Source organism: Erythrolamprus reginae, chromosome 8 (genome assembly GCF_031021105.1).
Source record: "Erythrolamprus reginae isolate rEryReg1 chromosome 8, rEryReg1.hap1, whole genome shotgun sequence".
Classification (NCBI taxonomy): domain Eukaryota; kingdom Metazoa; phylum Chordata; class Lepidosauria; order Squamata; family Dipsadidae; genus Erythrolamprus; species Erythrolamprus reginae.
Genome location: NC_091957.1, coordinates 45,152,099 through 45,172,694, shown reverse-complemented (window position 1 = coordinate 45,172,694; position 20,596 = coordinate 45,152,099). Strand labels below are relative to the sequence as shown.

General features: G+C 44.2%; 1 protein-coding gene across 1 annotated transcript in view; it reads left to right on the top strand.

Moving 5' to 3' along the window:
• Positions 1-20,596, top strand: part of MID2 (midline 2) — a 258,997-nt gene that overhangs the window by 46,192 nt on the left and 192,209 nt on the right. The window lies entirely within an intron of this gene.

The following is a 20,596-nucleotide window of genomic DNA, read 5'->3' as shown; positions in this document are numbered from 1 at the left end:
TATCCTCTGAAGTCTGTGAAAATTAGAACAATTAACCAGTGTGACAGCTTGCCTCCAAAAGTTGTGAATACTCCAATGCTAGAAGTTTTTAAGAAGATGCTGGATAACCATTTGTCTGAAATAGTGTAGGGTTTCCTGCCTAAGCAGGGGGTTGGACTAGAAGACTTTCAAGGTCCCTTCCCACTCAGTTGTTGTTATTATATAAGAAAAGTGATATATGATGTCTGGTAATGCAGTAAGTACAGTACTGCAGGCCACTGAAGCTGACTGTAGATCTGCAGGTCAGCGGTTCAAATCTCAACACCGGCTCAAGGTTGACTCAGCCTTCCATCCTTCCAAGGTGGGTAAAATGATTGTGGGGGCAATAGGCTGGCTCTGTTAAAAAGTGCTATAGCTAACATGTTGTAAGCCGCCCTGAGTCTAAGGAGAAGGGTGGCATAAAAATTTGAATGAATGAATGAATGAATGAATGAATGAATAAAGTGTGCATTATGTGCATAGATTATGATCAGATCTTTCATTTCAGTTTCAAAGGTTGGTTGTGGCTGCTGGGATTTGTAGTGCTGGGGTTTCTGAAAGAGCTTTCGCCTTTTCATTAGAAGCGCTTGAGAACTTTGGGCCCAGCTGCCACGGAAGTGCTTCGAATGGCAGGTTGGAAGGTAGCAGATGGAGAAAATGAATTAGCCGATGACTGGAGGGAAACAATATTAATAACTATATTTGGTTTTAATTAAATGTAAATAAAAGCAATGTTCATTATACCCTCCCGGAACAGCCCTTCCATTTCAGGGAGCGGCCCTCTGAAAAATTTACCGGCTCATCTTGATGAAAAGATTGAATTTATCTAAATTTATTGTAATTGACCCCTTGCGTGGAAATCTTTTGAAATGCGTTGACAAGCGATGCTGTGTACCTTATTTTTACAAGGAAGTTAATTTTAGGCTGGAACCTTTAATTAATAGCATTCTTTGGTCTTGGTTCCACCCTTTTGTGGAGTGTAGCTTCCAGCAAGTAGAGACATCTACACAGACATTTGCCAAATATTCTTGCAAATATCCATATTCGCGCTCGGATTTGGCTTTTGTGTGTCATGCACATCCCCCCCCCCCAGGAGATTTCCTACACAGGGAGTATTGTAGTTAACAGTCTTTCCTTTGTGCCTATGGACATTCTCGGTCATCCAGGTCATGATGCTTTTTCAAAAGGCAATTTGGACTTTGTTTTTCCTTGAAGAGGTTTCATTTCTCATCTAGGAAGCTTTTATTTTATTATTATTTTATTTATTTTTTGGATTTGTATGCCGCCCCTCTCCGCAGACTCGGGGCGGCTAACAACAGTAATAAAACAGCATATAACAATAATCCAATATTACAAACAGTTAAAAACCCATTATATAAAAATCAATCATACATACAGACATACCATGCATAAAATTGTAAAGGCCTAGGGGGAAAGTGTATCTCAGTTCCCCCATGCCTGGCGGCAGAGGTGGGTTTTGAGCAACTTATGAAAGGCAAGGAGGGTGGGGGCAATTCTAATCTCTGGGGGGGAGTTGGTTCCAGAGGGCCGGGGCCGCCGCAGAGAAGGCTCTTCCTCTGGGTCCCGCCAAGCGACATCGTTTGGTTGACGGGACCCGGAAAAGACCCACTCTGTGGGACCTAACTGGTCGCTGGGATTCGTGCAGCAGAAGGCAGTCCCTGAGATAATCTGGTCCGGTGCCATGAAGGGCTTTATAGGTCAAAACCAACACTTTGAATTGTGACCGGAAATTGATCGGCAACCAATGCAGACTGCGGAGTGTTGGTGTGACATGGGCATATTTAGGGAAGCCCATGATTGCTCTCGCAGCTGCATTCTGCACGATCTGAAGTTTCCGAACACTTTTCAAAGGTAGCCCCATGTAGAGAGCATTACAAGTGTGATGTCACTTCCAGGCAGTATAAAGAAAAAGGATTGTGGGAAATGGGGCGTAGAGAATCAACACCGTTCTATGGAAGAGACGTGAAACTGGGGGGGGGGGGGGGGGCTGTTTGAACAAAGCTTTAAAACCATGATTTCTGCTTCAAAAAGACGGTCCCTTGTTGAACGCTGTGCTAGGGAAAGCTTTGGTGAGCAGATGCATATGTTTAAGTAAATGAATGGGCTTTTTCTCAGGAATGCAGATACGAATGAGTTTCTTGTCTTCCAGGACATAGATTACAGCTAGCTCTAAAGAGAAAAATAACTGCTCCTGTGCTGTTTTAAACTCTGTATGCTTGATTTCAAATAAAGAGTGGGATTTTATCATGAAACAAGTGATTTCTGAGTTGGGGTTTACTCTGGAGGCCCATGCCCAGAACACAGAATATATACTATACATACATGTTCTTATAGGCAGAGGTCAAACAATCAGTAAATTACAGCAAGAAGAACACACGATGCAAAAGAGATGCCCAAGAGGGCCTCTTATTAGTATACAGTGAGGTTTACATTGTAAACCTGGAAGAAGGAGGAAGGGGAAGAGGAGGAGGAGGAGGAGGAAGGAGGAGGAGGAAGGAGGAGAAAGAGAAGGAATAGGAGAAGGAGGAAGGAGGAGGGGGAAGAGGAGGAGGAAGGAGGAGAAAGAGAAGGAAGAGGAGAGGGGAGGAGAAGGAGAAGAAGAAGAGGAGGAGGAAGGGGGAGGAAGAGGAGGAGGAAGGAAGAAAAGGAGGAGAAGAAGAGGAGGAGGAAGGAGGAGGAGGAAGGAGGAGAAAGAGAAGGAATAGGAGAAGGAGGAAGGAGGAGGGGGAAGAGGAGGAGGAAGGAGGAGAAAGAGAAGGAAGAGGAGAGGGGAGGAGAAGGAGAAGAAGAGGAGGAGGAGGAAGGGGGAGGAAGAGGAGGAGGAAGGAAGAAAAGGAGGAGAAGAAGAGGAGGAGGAAGGAGGAGGAGGAAGGAGGAGAAAGAGAAGGAATAGGAGGAGGAAGGAGGAGGAGGAGGGAGGAGAAAGAGAAGGAATAGGAGAAGGAGGAAGGAGGAGGGGGAAGAGGAGGAGGAAGGAGGAGAAAGAGAAGGAAGAGGATAGGGGAGGAGAAGGAGAAGAAGAAGAGGAGGAGGAAGGGGGAGGACCTAACTGGTCGCTGGGATTCGTGCAGCAGAAGGCGTTCTGAGCCAAAGAAGCTTCTTTGAATGAGAAGCAAAAGGTCTTCAAAAGGGAAACCAAAACCAAAAAAAGTCCAGTGGCCTTTTGACCCCCCCCCCCCCCCCCCCCCCACATTTGAGACATGTTTTCCTTTAGGGAAAACTCAAAATTATACCAGCACTGGGGGGGGGGAAGTGACTTAGGAGCCTTAAAATCTTGCTGGGCCAGTTGTCATGGGGCCTGAAGTAGACCCAGAAACAGGATTCAAGCAATCGGTACTTTTATTCAGCTCAGGGAACAAGTGACAGCTCAGCAAGGCAAAGTGACAATTCAGCGAGTACCGACTGACTCTGCTTGGAGAAACCGCTCCTTTTATACTTTTTGCGGTTCCCGCCAAAGCTAGAGCCAGCCGCGTCTGAGCCAATCAGGAGCGACTTCCTGCTTCGGCTCAGACAGCGCTGGAAAGAGGAACAAACTATTTACAGGAATTACAAGGTAGCCATTTCAGGATACAACAGGGCCCTAATATGAAGAGCTCTGGAATAGGAGTGGTGCAGTGATAAAGAAGGCACCACTGTTGCTCTGTTTCAAACCTCCAAAATCTCTGGAGTGCAAAAAACAGCCCAATGGGCAAACCGGAAGTGCGTTTTCTGAACTTCCTGTTTGCCCATTGGGCTTGTTTTTTGCACTTCGGAACTTTAGGAAGCTTCCCTGAACCCTCCAAAGTGCAAAAAACAGCCCAACGGGCAAACCAGAGGTGTGTTTTCTGAACTTCCGGTTTGCCCATTGGGCTATTTTTTTTGCACTCCGGAGTTTTAGGAAGCTTCCCTGAACCCTCCGGAGTGCAGCACAACGGGCAAACCAGAAGGGCGTTTTCTGAACTTCTGGTTTGTCTGTTGGGGTGTTTTTGGCACTCTGGAGCTTTAGGGAAGCTTCCCAGAAGCATCCGGAGGGTGAAACGGCCTTTCCCAAGGCTGAAAATCAGCCGGGGAGCTGACATAGGGCAATGTCTCATGTGTCCTCCGATACAGCTCCATGTGCCAGCTGTGGCACGTGTGCCATAGGTTCGCCATCATGGCTCTATAGTATCATTTTATGGGTAGAAGTTGAAACAATTTATGTCCAGGATGCAAGGATGTAGATATTTTCACCGCCGTCTTTTTGACTCGTGCAGTATACAGATCCTCAAGGAAAGGCAGGCTGGTATGCTGCATAGCTAGAGGTGTAACAAGCAGGAAGAGGGAGATTATGATCCCGCTATATAGAGCGCTGGTGAGACCACATTTGGAATACTGTGTTCAGTTCTGGAGACTTCACCTACAAAAAGATATTGACAAAATTGAACGGGTCCAAAGACGGGCTACAAGAATGGTGGAAGGTCTTAAGCATAAAACGTATCAGGAAAGACTTAATGAACTCAGTCTGTATAGTCTGGAGGACAGAAGGAAAAGGGGGGGACATGATCTAAACATTTAAATATGTTAAAGGGTTAAATAAGGTTCAGGAGGGAAGTGTTTTTAATAGGAAAGTGAACACAAGAACAAGGGGACACAATCTGAAGTTAGTTGGGGGAAAGATCAAAAGCAACGTGAAAAAATATTATTTTACTGAAAGAGTAGTAGATCCTTGGAACAAACTTCCAGCAGACGTGGTTGGTAAATCCACAGTCACTGAATTTAAACATGCCTGGGATAAACATAGATCCATTGTAAGATAAAATACAGAAAATAGTATAAGGACAGACTAGATGGACCATGAGGTCTTTTTCTGCCGTCAGTCTTCTATGTTTCTATGCTTTGCAGACACTGGATACAGCAAAATAAGGTCCCTGGTTGTTTGCCGCAAAGGGCATCGGGCACCACAAGGCGGAAAACGAATTTTCAGGCCAGACGTGTAAGCAAAGCTCAAGAATGCAGGAAGGCCGGGTTCTTTTATTTGCAAGAGGATGCAAATGAGGAAAGAGCCATAAGGAGAGGAAAAACATCTCCGATCAGCTGTTTGAGCCGTGCTTCAAATACGTACAAAGACTTCTGACAGGTCCCTGGGGAACGGTTGTTCAGAGGGAATGGAAACATTTAAAAAGCAGACTAAGCAACGTTCGCTCCGAATCGTCGTGATCTGCAGTCTGCTTTCTGTTCTCGGAGATATTGATAAATGTTTATTATTTTCTTGGTGTGTGTGTGTTTTGGCAAGCTTTTCCTGCCCAAAGCTGCAAAGTGTTTATGGGCTGGAGTGAAACAGTATCGGCATTCATCGCCTTGAACTGAGCGGTCTCTGTCCTGTTTTTCCCATTCTGGAGAATCGGGTTGGTGAGGTCATGGAAAAGGCCTGGAGCGGGGAAAGGTTGGAAGGTTGAAATTGTTGCTGCCTTGGAAGGATGGCCAGGTAGCTGGGTGATTCAGAAATCTTGGCTTGGGTAAACTAGCAGCAGTGGGACACTGAACTTGGAGATGCCTACTTAAGAGTCATTCAGTGGGGGAACAACAATTTTGTTGTCTTAAATCTGTGACTTGTTTTCAATTAACATTTGGCCTCTGGATGCAAAAATAACCACCATTTTTGTCTATCACGTCAACTTTTTAAGCAACAGGATACCCTCAAAAGTCATACAAATTGTGGCTATAAAGGGAAAGTATTTATCTATCTGTCTGTCTGTCTGTCTGTCTGTCTCTATCTATCTATCTATCTATCTATCTATCTATCTATCTATCTATCTATCTATCTATCTATCTATCTATCTATCTATCTATCTATCTAGTCCAATACACAATGAGGGTTTTAGAGGGTAGATATCTATATACATATAGTAAAATACATGATGAAGGTTCTAGAGGAGATACTCATAGTAAAAATATATCTATGAAAGAATAGAAAAGAAGATATAGTAACAGAACATATCAATGAAAGAATAGAAGAAGAGATATAGGAATAGAAGAAAGGAATAGGAGATATAGGAGAGCAATAGGACAGGGGACGGAAGGCACTCTAGTGCACTTGTACTCGCCCCTAACTGACCTCTTAGGAATCTGGATAGGTCAACAGTAGATAATCCAAGGGTAAAGTGTTGGGGGTTTGGGGATGACACTATGGAGTCCGGTAATGAGTTCGACAACTCGGTTACTGAAGTCATATTTTTTACAGTCAAGTTTGGAGCGGTTAATATTAAGTTTAAATCTGTTGTGTGCTTTTGTGTTGTTGCGGGTGAAGCTGAAGTAGTCGCCGACAGGCAGGACGTTGCAGCATATGATCTTGTGGGCAATACTTAGATCTTGTTTAAGGCATCTTGCCCATCATCTCTTCTCCTCCAATTCCTCTATTGTAACTTTAAGACCCTTAGGTTTCTGCCGCGGTTGATCTTTGGTGTGTCTTGCACATGTCCCAGCCTTGTAAGACTTGTTAAATATTTTATCATTTTGATATACAGGGAATTAATTACTGTCAACAGAGCAGATTTTAATCTAATCAGCTATTCTGCACGCAGCATCCACAGCAGACATCAAAGTCAGCATCAAAGGGAGCTCGGAATGAAAGCGCGCCCTGTGCTGCTCTCTACGTGGGGCACCAGCCCCTTCACAAGGATACCTGCCCGATAGATCTCCTTCCGTGTGGCCGGCTTCCCTTGGCCTTGCTTGACTGCTGGAGTTTGGAGAAGCCTTTCCAGGACTAAGGGGGTTCATAAGATTTGGCAGGCTTGGTTTCTCCTCTTCCTCCCCCTCTTCTTCTTCTTCCTCCTTCCTCCCCTTCATCTTCTCCTCCTCTTCCTCTTCCTTCCTCCTATTCCTTCTTCTTCTCTACTTCCTCCTCCTCCTCCTTCTCTTCTTCCCCTTCTCCCTCCTCCTCCTCCTCTTCTTCTTCTTTTCCTCTTCTCCTCCTCCTCTTCTCCTCCTCCTCCTCCTTCCTCCTCCTTCTCCCCCTTTATCATCATCATCATCATCATCATCATCTTCTTCTTCTTCTTCTTCTTCTCCTCCTCCTCCTCTTCTTCTCCTCCTCCTCCTCTTCTTTTCCTCCTCCTTCCTCCTCCTTCTCCCACTTTATCATCATCATCATCATCATTATCTTCTTCTTCTTCTTCTTCTTCTTCTTCTTCTTCTTCTTCTTCTTCTCCTCTTCTTCTCCTCCTTCCTCCTCCTTCTCCCCCTTTATCATCATCATCATCATCATCATCATCTTCTTCTTCTCCTCCTCCTCCTCCTTCTCCACCTCCTCTTCTCCTCCTCCTCCTCCTCTTCTTCTCCTCCTCCTTCCTCCTCCTTCTCCCCCTTTATCATCATCATCATCATCATCATCTTCTTCTTCTTCTTCTCCTCCTCCTCCTCCTTCTCCACCTCCTCTTCTCCTCCTCCTCCTCCTCTTCTCCTCCTCTTCTTCTCCTCCTCCTTCCTCCTCCTTCTCCCACTTTATCATCATCATCATCATCATCTTCTTCTTCTCCTCCTCCTCCTCCTCCTCTTCTCCTCCTCCTTCTCCCCCTTTATCATCATCATCATCTTCTTCTCCTCCTCCTCCCCTCCTCCTCCTCTTCTTTCTCCTCTTCTCCCTTCTCCCTCCTCTTCTTCTTCTCCTCTTCCTCCCCCTCCTCTTCCTCCTGCTCCTGCTTCTCATTCTGCTTTTCCTCCTCCTCTTCATTCTCCTTTTCCTCTTCCTCCTCCTCCTCCTCTTCCTCCTCCCTTTCAACTGTGTCTGATTCTCAGACTAGACAATCCCCTGTACTTTTCTTAGCAAGGTTTTCCAGAAGAGGTTTTCTTTTTTTCCCTCTTCCCTGAGACTGGGAGAAAGTAGCTGGGCCCAAGTCACCCAGCTGGTTTTACGACTAGGCTACTACAGTCCTCGACTAGAACTCCAAGTCTCCTGGTTTCTAGCCTGATTCCTGAATTCCAATACTATCCGGCTCTTTACTTTGTTCTTGGCATTGTTTTAAAGAAAAATGCAGGGAGACTCTGGTAGATTATTATTACTTGATGACTAAATTGCCATTGAGATATCTTAGGGGGAAAAAAAAAATCTGAATTACTTGAAGCAGCCCCTACATCACGATGCCCAGGTCTCTGCCTCTGAAATGGTATTTATAGACTTGGTTTCAAAATCCATTCTATCGGAGAAGATTAAAGAAAGAACCTTCTCATCGACGGCTCCCTTTGCAAAGAATTCTTCCCCTTTGCATTATTTTTAAAACCGGGGTTGAAAAATCCATTTTTCTCTTTCTCACCATGCAGCTTGCGGTTGAGATAGCTCAGGGAGCTTTTGATTATTTTAGTAGTTTTATATGGCAGCGAGGTTTATATTGTTTCTCCCCCCCCTCTCCTTGCCCCCGCCTTTCTAATCATTTAAATTGTTTTCGGTATGAACGTGTTGAGCTGTGTGATGGTTTTTTCAGACTGCTGTTTTAGTGTTCCAGTTTTACTGGAACAAGATGTTTGAGTTTAGCTTTTTTGTAATGCCTGTAAGCTGCCTTGGCAGAATTATTCCCCTTCCTTCAAAGAGCGGGACATGAATACTCAAAACAAAACAAAAACAAAACCCCTATTGATCTTAATTAATTGCTCTTGAACTGCTGTACCCACCCGTTATTAAAAGAAAAGCATTTCTGGGTTTAACCCTGACTGCAAAATGCACAGATGCAATACAGTGATCCCCCGGGTATTGCGATCCCGATCATTGCGAAATGGCTATATGGCGATTTTGCAACCCGGAAGTAAAAACACCATCTGCGCATGCACGCCCTTTTTTCTATGGGCACGCATGCGTAGATGGCGCCGGGCAGATCAGCTGCTGGGCGGCTTCCCTAGGTCTTCCCCCTCTTGCTGGCGGGAGGGCGAGCGGCGGGCATCAGCGAGGAGTTTCCCCACCGCCCACGCAAACTCCTCGCTGCCGCCCACCCGCCCTTCGCCCGCCCACGCCGTTCATTCTCGCCGCTTCCCAGCTGAGTCCTGAAGTGAATTGGCTTCAGGACTCAGCTCGGAAGCGGCGCGAGCGAACGGCTTGTCTGCCGCCTGCCTGCCCGCGCGCGCCGCCCGCCCTTCGCCCACCCACGCCGTTCATTCTCGCCGCTTCCCAGCTGAGTCCTGAAGCGAATTGGCTTCAGGACTCAGCTGGGAAGCGGCGCGAGCGAACGGCGTGGGCGGGCGAAGGGCGGGCGAGCGGCAGCGAGGAGTTTGCGTGGGCGGTGGGGAAACCCCAATCTTCGGCTCCTCGCTGCTGCGGAAGTAAAAACATCATCTGCGCATGCGCAGATGGTGTTTTTACTTCCGCAGCGCTACTTCGCGAAAAACCGGTCATTGCAAGGGGTCCTGGAACGGAACCCTCGCAATACCCGGGGGATCACTGTATATGTGGTACATTGCTCAAGAGAGGGATCTTGGAATCCTGGTGGACAACCATTTAAATATGAGCCAGCCGTGTGCAGCAGCTGCCAAAAAAGCCAACACAGTTCTAGGCTGTATTAACAGAGGGATAGAATCAAGATCATGTGAAAGGTTAATACCACTTTATAAGGCCTTGGTAAGGCCACACTTGGAATACTGCATTTAGTTTTAGTCGCCACAATGCAAAAAGGATGTTTGTTTTTTTAAAAATATATTTTTATTGGTTTTGCACATTGAAATTAACATAAAACAAACATAAAACGGTGCACAGTGCATGTGCCCCTCACCTGACTGACAATCCCACCACCACCACCACCAATTGCGGGGGGTTCAAATATTTACTAATTTATATTCTTTTATTTCCTTAGCTCTACTTTGCATTTGTTTATTATTGAAAGAGTGATTGGAGTTTATTTTTCACATTTTTGTCACAAATTCTACTCAGCATATAATCTTTCACCTTATTCCATCGTACCATCAGCTTCTCCAATTTATTGTCGTCAAAATTGTTTAATCTTATTTCCATGATTTCAAAATGAATGTGATCCACCATGTACCAGTACCAATTCTGTAATGTCCATTTTTAAGACTCTTTCCAACCCAGTACCACTACCGCTTGAGCGCTTTCTAATGCTGCAGTTTTTATTTCTTTGAAGTCTCTTAATTCTCTTTGTTTAACTAATATCGCTATTTCTTTTGTAATTATCCACTTAATATTTAACATTTTATTTATTTCATTCTGCACTTCCTTCCAAAATTTCTGAACTTCAACACACTCCCAGAACATATGCATGAAAATTCCTTTCTTTTGGCAACCATGCCAACAATTACCTTTCCCTTTCCTCTGGAAGTGTGAAAGTTGTGCTGGTGTATCACAATGCAAAAAGGATGTTGAGATTCCAGAGAAAGTGCAGAGAAGAGCAACAAAGATGATTAGGGGACTAGAGGCTAAAACAGATGAAGAACGGTTGCACCTGAGGGTAGAATAAGAAGCGATGGGTAGAAACTAAACAAGGAAAGAAGCAACTTAGAACTAAGGAGAAAATTTCTGTCAGTGAGAACAATTAATCACTGGAACAGCTTGCCTCCAGAAGTTGTGAATTATTATTTATTAGATTTGTATGCCGCCCCTTCTCCCACCCTGGAAGTTTTTAAGAAGATGTTGGATAACCCATTTGTCTGAAGTAGTGTAGGGTTTCCTGCCCAGGCAGGGGGTTGGACTAGGAGACCTCCAAGGTCCCTTCAAACTTTGTTGTTATTATTATTATTGCTATTAACTGAACATAGTCCACATTTGCAATGAAAAATCGCAGACCCTTATAAGATCCCCTTCCAATTAATTATTATTTTTTAGTTCTACTCACTCTAGTATAGGTAGTCCTTGACTTACAACAGTTCACTTAGTGACAAATAGTTACAATGGCACTGAAAAAAGTGACTTATGACCAGCAGTGGGTTGTTAGCGGTGCTGTAGCAGACTGCGCGGCGGTAGCGGCTGCCAGATTGAGCAATTTGGAAGCGACTGCTCGGGTGGCTGTCCTAAGGGCGCCGTCATTTTTTTCTTCAATTTTTCATATTTTCCGCATGCATGGAAGCAAAAAATCACCAAAAACCCATGTGCGTGCGTGACCCCTCATGAGATTTCAGCATGTTTTCAGCATGTTTGTTTGTTTATTTATTTATTTAACTCTCAAAACATTGCTACAGAGCACTGCACACCAAGACAATTAGACACAATTTTTTTCCCAAACGCCATAACTGTGCTAAACAAACAATTCCCTCAACACTATCAAACTTTTTACTAAGTCTACATTTCTATTTCTACTAGTTTTTTTCTCATCATTCCTATCACCCATTTCCTCCCACTTAGGACTGTATGACTGTAACTTGTTTCTTGTATCCTTAAGATTTTTATTAATATTGATTGTTTCTTCATTGCTTATTTGACCCCTATGACAATCATTAAGTGTTGTATCCCATGATTCTTGACAAATCTATACAGTGTTCCTTCGATTTCCGAGGGTTCGAACTTCGCGGAAAGTCTATACCACGGTTTTTCAAAAATATTAATTAAAAAATACTTTGTGGGTTTTTTCCCTATACCAGTTTTTCCCACCCGATGACATCATATGTCATAGCCAAACTTTCGTCTCCTTTAATAAATATTTTTTTAATAAGCTTTAATAAATAAACACGGTGAGTAATAATCTGAATGGTTGCTAAGGGAATGGGAAATTGCAATTTAGGGGTTTAAAGTGTTACGGGAAGGCTTGTGATACTGTTCATAGCCAAAAATAGTGTATTTACTTCCGCATCTCTACTTTGCGGAAATTCGACTTTCGCGGGCGGTCTCGGAATGCATCCCCTGCGAAAAGCGAGGGAACACTGTATTTTATTTTATGTACACTGAGAGTATATTCACCAAAGACTAATTACTTGTATGTCCAATCACACTTGGCCAATAAAAAATTCTATTCTATTCTGTTCTATTCTATTCTATTTCTTTTTGCATGCATAAAAGCAAAAACATGTTGGGGGTGCGCGCACATAGCATGGCTCGATGGCCTTGTTTGCATTTTCCCAAGCCTTTGTTTGCATTTGCCAACAGTTGAACAGTTGGGTTCTTGATCCTGTAGATTAGCAAGTTGAACATGAGGGATTGTCAGGCCATTTGGTTAGATTGTTTACAATACTGTCGGGGACGTTTTCCTGGCAGCTGTTTTCAAGCTTTGGTGATCTGGGCAAATGAAGAGTTGAGAATTAAATCAGACTTGTTGCCCCCTTACCCAATTAGAAGAGGGCCCTTCTCTTCTAATTGGTGGCACAAATGGATAGAAAAAAAACACTGGATCCAAATGGTACGATGGGGGTAGAAGTTAAGGTTTCAAAGCCTCCGCTTCAGCTAGGTAACCTGAACTTTCCCTTTAAGAGTTAGTATTTGTGTTGTTTTGCTTCCAACAACATGTGGCAAGCCAATATCCTGTTTGGGCATCCTTGTTTGTTCTGCACTTTTCCCCACCTACTTAGGCAAACAAAATTCTGAGCTCAGGCAAGACGGTTGGGTTATATTTTATGTTGCTCCATTTTATGGATGATTCCATCCATTCATTTAAAAAAACAACAACAACAACCCCTGCTTTTTTTAAAAAAAACTCATCCACTTGCAACAGCACACCCTACCCAACTAGACTAACAATCCTAGGTTTAGAAAGCTTAGAACTACATTGCCTTAAACACGACCTAAGCATAGCTCATAAAATCATCTGCTACAACCGTCCTTCCGGTCAACAACTACTTTAGCTTCAACTACAACAACACACAAGCACACAACAGATACAAACTCAAAGTAAACCGCTCCAAATTCGACTGCAGGAAGTATGACTTTAGTAAACGAGTAGTTGATGCATGGAACTCACTACCTGACTCCGTAGCATCATCCCCTAACCCTCCAAAACTTTACCCTTATGCTATCCACTGTTGACCTCTCCCGATTTCTAAGAGGTCAGTAAGGGGCGTGCATAAGTGCACCAGTGTGTCTTCTGTCCCCTGTCCTAATGTTTCTCTCTTACTAGTATCACGTATATAAACATTGTTATACCTTTGTATACTACCAATACGTACTTGACAAAATAAATAAATAAAATACATAAATGATGATGATGATGATAATGATGATGATGATGATGATGCAATGAGTAGAAACTAATCAAGGAGAGTAGCAGCTTAGAACTAAGGAGACATTTCCTGACAGTTAGAACAATTAATCAGTGGAACAGCTTGCCTCCAGAAGTTGTGAATGCTTCCACACTGGATGTTTTTAAGCAGATGTTGGATAACCATCTGTCTGAAATAGTGTAGGGTTTGCTGCCTAAGAGCAGGGGGTTGGACTACAAGACCTCCAATGTCCCTTCCAATTGTGTTGTTGTTGTTATTGTTGTTGTTGTTGTTATGATGATGATGATGATGATGATGATGATGATGATGATGTCAGTACAACACAGCAAACGAGATCACTATGCTGGATTTCGTATTTCATCCCCAGTCGGGCACTTCCCAAGCACCTAAGACTGCGTGATGTAGCGGCGAATTAAGTGTGCGGATCCCAGTAAAGCGGCCTTTTGCAATTGACAGATGCAGATTTTGTCAATTCCAATGGTTTTCAAATGTCCACTGAGATCCTTCAGCACTGCGCCCAGCGTGCCAAGTACCACTGGGACCACTTTCACTGGCTTATGCCAGAGTCGTTGCAGCTCAATTTTTAGATCTTCATATTTCACTAATTTCTCTAGCTGCTTCTCCTCAATTCTGCTGTCCCCTGGGATTGCGATGTCGATGATCCATACTTTCTTTTTCTCCACAATCAGGATGTCTGGTGTGTTATGCTTCAGAATTCGGTCAGTCTGAAGTCAGAAGTCCCACAGCAGTTTTGCTTGCTCATTTTCGACCACTTTTTCGGGCTTATGATCCCACCAGTTCTTTGCCACTGGTAAATGGTAATTCCGGCACAAGTTCCAATGGATCATCTGTGCCACAGCATCATGTCTATGCTTGTAGTCAGTCTGTGCGATCTTTTTGCAACAGCTGAGTATGTAATCGATTGTTTCATCTGTTTCTTTACACTTTGGATCGTCTGTTGATTTTTCAATTCTGGCTTTGACAGCATTTGTTCTAATGGCCTGTTCTTGTGCCGCCAGTATTAGTCCTTCTGTCTCCTTTTTGAGTGTTCCACTTGTAAGCCATGACCAGGTCTTTTCTTTATCCACTTATTTTTTATTATTATTATTATTATTATTATTATTATTATTATTATTATTATTATCATTACTATTATTATTATCAATTATTATTATTATTATTATTATTATTATTATTATTATTATTATTATTAAAATCCTTGGCAACTGGCCTGTGTTCACAATAGTTGCATCATCCACACAATCACCATTTAGGACCTTCCTTCCGACACCTTCTGACATGGAGAATCATTGGGGGGACCCAATGCGAAAGCAGCCTCCCTTATCTCTGCTTTGCTTGTTTCCAACCACTGGCCCTCATTGTCGGCTTCTTCAAAAACGGCACCATGGAAGAAAAATGAACTCAGGCTTTGCTGAGCTGTCAGTTTCCTTCCTCAGCCAAAGGCTCCCTTCACCGCCTTGTTTTTACTCCTCCCTCCCAGTGCAAATCCTACTTCAATCTATTCATTATGACTTTGTGTCTCCGATACAGCAGTGACAAATTTGAAGACGTTCCGTATTACACTTTCATTCGATCGATGGCCTTGGACCGTCTCTGTTTTATTGTTTCCCTGGCTGGGTAGCATTCTGATGGGCCTGAGAACATGCCGCTAAGTGCATGTTTGAAAAACAAACAAATCAACCAACCAGCCACAACTCAAACGAGCACTAAAATTCATCCTAAAATTGGAAAGGGATTTAGAAATGACTCATAAGTCTCCCGATAAGCAAATAAGTATAGGATTACTTTCAGCATAAACTTTAGTGTAAGCTGAGTGGTGCAGTGGCCTAGAGGTGGAGCGGTCGCTTCACGATCAGGAGGCTGTGAGTACGAACTAGGTAAAGGCAGATACAGTATTATTCCCTCTGGGCACGATGAGAATAGATCTGCTGGATATAACTCCACATTGGCGACAGGGCTAGTATCTGGCCAGTAAATACCCCGCTCCATTCAGTTGTCCAGACTCCACCCCACAAGGGATTACAGGCTCATTAAAAGGTGGTGATGATGATGGTGATATTTATTTATTTGTTTATTTATTTATGTATTTATTCATTCATTCATTTGATTTTTATTCTGCCCTTCACCCTAGACTCAGGGCGGCTTACAACATGTTAGCAATAGCACTTTTTTTAACAGAGCCAGCCTATTGCCCCCACAATCCGGGTCCTCATTTTACCCACCTCAGAAGGATGGAAGGCTGAGTTAATCTTGAGCTGGTGATGAGATTTGAACCGCTGACCTGCAGATCTCCAGTCAGCTTCAGTGGCCTGCAGTACACCACTCTACCCACTGTGCCACTCCGGCTCTCATGATGATGATGATGAGGAGGAGGAGGGTGGTGATGAACTTAGTGTAACAAGCAGGAAGAGGGAGATTGTGACCCCACTGTATAGAGCGCTGGGGGAGACCCCATTTGGAATGCTGTGTTCAGTTCTGGAGACCTCACCTACAAAAAGAGATTGATAAAATTGAACAGGTCCAAAGACGGGCTACAAGAATGGTGGAAGGTCTTAAGCATAAAACTGATCAGGAAAGACTTCATGAACTCAATCTGTATAGTCTGGAGGACAGAAGGAAAAGGGGGGGACGTGATCGAAACATTTAAATATCTTAAAGGGTTAAATAAGGTCCAGGAGGGAAGTGTTTTTAATAGGAAAGTGAACACAAGAACAAGGGGACACAATCTGAGGTTAGTTAGGGGAAAGATCAAAAGCAACATGAGAAAATATTATTTTACTTGAAAGAGTAGTAGATCCTTGGAACAAACTTCCAGCAGACGTGGTTGGTAAATCCACAGTAACTGAATTTAAACATGCCTGGGATAAACATATATCCATTGTAAGATAAAATAGTATAAGGGCAGACTAGATGGACCATGAGGTCTTTTTCTGCCATCGATCTTCTATTTTACTATGTGTTAGCTCCATTTTGGAATAAGTTCCAGGACTAGTGTAACTTATCAACCTCAGGATAGGAATTAGCATTTGCTTCCTTGTTCTTTAGATCTTCCACTGCACCATCACTGAAAGCTTCTGCAGATTGCAAACTGGAGGACCGTAAACAGTGGAGCAGCGTGCATAATTCCCCCCTGATAGCGCTTGTAGACTCTGAATGAACATGTAAGAGTTGGATGCTTATCAGAGTGTAAAATCTTATATGACGTCGTGTTTGGTCTTGTTTGAAAGAGGGTGGATCGAGAACGGCAACATCTCTTGAGAAAATTATGGCTTGGAATGAAAAACCTACTTAGATGGCCTTCCTCCAGAGGTGACTCCAACCCTGTTATCCTTCCACGAAAGCTCTTGAAACTTGGTAGAATGGAACTTGCTAGATGAGTGGTGGCGAGCCTATTTTTCCTTGGGTGCCGAAAGAGCGTGGGAGCACATTCATAATTCAATGCCTGAGGAGGGCGAAAATGGCTTCCCCCGCTCCCCAGAGGCCCTCTGCAGGCTGGAAATGGCATGTTTCCCAACTTCTGGTAGGCCCAGTAGGCTCGTGTTTCAGCCTCCCCAGGCTCCAAAGGCTTCCCTGGAGCCAGGGGAGGGTAAAAACAACCTCTCCCATCCCCCTGTAGGCTCTCTGGAAGCCAAAAACGCCCTTTCAGAACCTCTGTGCGAGCCAAAAATCAACTGGCTGGCACACACATGCACTTGGAGCTGAGCTAGGGTAATGGCTCGCATGCCATCAGATATGGCTCCACGTGCCTCCTGTGGCACTTGTGTCATAGGTTTGCCATCACTCTGCTAATAGAAGAGGCCAATAGAAGAGACTCTTTGCAGCTCAGTGATGAACTGTGGAGTCCTTGGTGTTTTCTGGGCCTGATTGTTTACTTGTAGATGTTTCACGACCCAATTAGGAAGCATCCTGAATATGTTACCTAGCTGGGAATTATTATTATTATTATTTATTAGATTTGTATGCCGCCCCTCTCCGTAGACTCGGGGCGGCTCACAACAATAATAAAGACAATGTAAGAATAAATCTAATAATTTAATAATAAACACTAAAAACCCCATTATTAAAAGCAAGCATACACACAAACATACCATGTATAAACTGTATAGGCCCGGGGGAGATGTCTCAGTTCCCCCATGCCTGATGGCAAAGATGGGTCTTAAGAACTTTACGAAAGGCAAGGAGGGTGGGGGCAGTTCTGATCTCCGGGGGGAGCTGGTTCCAGAGGGTCGGAGCCACAACAGAGAAGGCTCTTCCCCTGGTACCCGCCAGACGACATTGTTTAGTCGACGGGACCTGGAGAAGGCCAACTCTGCGGGACCTAACTGGTCACTGGGATTTGTGCGGCAGAAGGCGGTCCCGGAGATATTCTGGTCCGATGCCATGAAGGGCTTTATAGGTCATAGCCAACACTTTGAATTGTGACCGGAAATTGATCGGCAACCAATGCAGACTGCGGAGTGTTGGTGTAACATGGGCATACCTTGGGAAGCCCATGATTGCTCTCGCAGCTGCATTCTGTAACATCTGTAAGAAAACAAGATTTGAGAACACCAAGGACTCCATGTTTACATGAAGGTTGACTCAATGCACTGTCTGTAAATTATTTTTTTTTGAGATTTTAAAATCTTTTAAACTTATTTTGGTTGCATTTTTAATGGGTTTTTATCTGTTTGGATTTCTTTATTGTGTACATACACCCAAGTGGGTCATTACATCACCATTAGTGGCCATTAACGGCCGAAGTGTCGCTACGTGAGAGGGACAGCTATATAAATGTGATAAACATATTGAATAACCTTTAGTTTATGTCAGGGTAATGACATAAGAGCTGACCAGCTGCTATGGTGATTCAATGATGCACTGATGAAATGATGGGAATGAGTCAGGAAGGTTTTTGGCTGTCGTCCCTATAAGAACCTGTATAATAATAAGAGGCCTCCTTCTTCCTCCTCTTTTTTCTCTTCTACCTTCCTCCTCCTCTTCCCCTCCTCCTTCCTCCTCCTCCTATTCCTTCTCTTCCTCCTCCTTCCTCCTCTTCCTCCTCCTCCTTCCTCCTCCTCCTCCTTCCTCCTCCTCCTTCCTCCTCCTCTTCTTCTTCTCCTTTTCCTCCTTCCCCTCCTCTTCCTTCTCTTTCTCCTCCTTCCTCCTCCTCTTCCCCCTCCTCCTTCCTCCTCCTCCTATTCCTTCTCTTTCTCCTCCTTCCTCCTCCTCCTTCCTCCTCCTCTTCTTCTCCTCCTTTTCTTCCTTCCTCCTCCTCTTCCTCCCCCTTCCTCCTCCTCTTCTTCTTCTCCTTCCTCCTCCTCTTCTTCTTCTCCTTCTCCTCCCCTCTCCTCTTCCTTCTCTTTCTCCTCCTTCCTCCTCCTCTTCCACCTCCTCCTTCTTCCTTTCTCCTTCCTCCTCCTCCTCTTCCTTTTCTTTTTCCTCCTTCCTCCTCCTTCCTCCTTCTCCCTCCTCCCTCCTCCCCTTCTTCTTCTTCTCCTTTTCTTCCTTCCTCCTCCTCTTCTTCTTCTCCTTTTCCTCCTCCTCCTCCTCTTCCCCTTCCTCCTTCTTCCAGGTTTACAATGTAAACCTCACTGTATACTAATAAGAGGCCCTCTTGGGCATCTCTTTTGCATCGTGTGTTCTTCTTGCTGTAATTTACTGATTGTTTGGCCTCTGCCTATAAGAACATGTATGTATAGAATATATTCTGTGTTCTGGGCATGGGCCTCCAGAGTAAACCCCAACTCAGAAATCACTTGTTTCATGATAAAATCCCACTCTTTATTTGAAATCAAGCATACAGAGTTTAAAACAGCACAGGAGCAGTTATTTTTCTCTTTAGAGCTAGCTGTAATCTATGTCCTGGAAGACAAGAAACTCATTCGTATCTGCATTCCTGAGAAAAAGCCCATTCATTTACTTAAACATATGCAACTGCTCACCAAAGCTTTCCCTAGCACAGCGTCCAACAAGGATTGTCTTTTTGAAGCAGAAATCATGGTTTTAAAGCTTCGTTCAAGCAGCCCCCCAGTTTCACGGCTCTGCCATAGAACGGTGTTGATTCTCCATGCCCCATTTCCCACAATCCTTTTTATTTATTTATTCATTTATTTATTTATTGGATTTGTATGCTGCCCCTCTCCGCAGACTCGGGGCAGCTAACAACAGTAACAAAACAGCATATAACAATAATCCAATACTAAAAACAGTTAAAAACCCATTATTATAAAAACCAATCATACATACAGACATACCATGCATAAAATTGTAAAGGCCTAGGGGGAAAGTGTATCTCAATTCCCCCATGCCTGGCGGGAGAGGTGGGTTTTAAGCAGTTTACGAAAGGCAAGGAGGGTGGGGGCAATTCTAATCTCTGGGGGGAGTTGGTTCCAGAGGGCCGGGGCCACCACAGAGAAGGCTCTTCCCCTGGGCCCCGCCAAGCGACATTGTTTGGTTGACGGGACCTGGAGAAGACCCACTCTGTGGGACCTAACTGGTCGCTGGGATTCGTGCAGCAGAAGGCGGTCCCTGAGATAATCTGGTCCGGTGCCATGAAGGGCTTTATAGGTCATAACCAGCACTTTGAATTGTGACCAGAAACTGATCGGCAACCAATGCAGACTGCCTGGAAGTGACATCATACCTCAAAGAAGCTAAGACTGTAAACTAATACCTTTTACTCTGTAACTCCTCTCGCCTTTGAAGCATTCTTCTATAGCGAGGGTTGATCCAATTGTTTTCCACTCTCATGTCTTCCTCACTCTCTGACTGGGACCACTCCCCAATTGTCACATCGACCCCCTCTAGTGGTTCCTCAGGGTCATTCAAGTCACTTTCTGCCTCACTCTTGCTCTCTGCTTCATTTGGCAACCCCCCTGGCCCATCCTCCTCAGAATCTGACATGACCTGAGGTGGACAAGGAGCACTCACAAACTTTGTAGATATTTTTATTTTATTTATTTTATTTATTAGATTTGTATGCCGCCCCTCTCCGAAGACTCGGGGCGGCTAACAACAATAAAGAAAACAATGTAACAAATCTAGTATTAAAAAGTAATCTAAAAAACCCCAATTTAAGAGACCAATCATACCAACAAACATACCATGTATAAATTCTATAAGCCTAGGGGGAAGGGAAAAAATTTCAATTCCCCCGTGCCTGACGACAGAGGTGGGTTTTAAGGAGCTTGCGAAAGGCAAGGAGGGTGGGGGCAACTCTGATATCTGGGGGGAGCTGGTTCCAGAGGGTCGGGGCCGCCACAGAGAAGGCTCTTCTCCTGGGTCCCGCCAAATGACATTGTTTAGTCGACGGGACCCGGAGAAGGCCCACTCTGTGGGACCTGACCGGTCGCTGGGATTCGTGCGGCAGAAGGCGGTCCCGGAGATATTCTGGTCCGATGCCATGAAGGGCATAAAACCACTATTTCTTAAAAACCTCTGTTTGTTGTTATTGCTC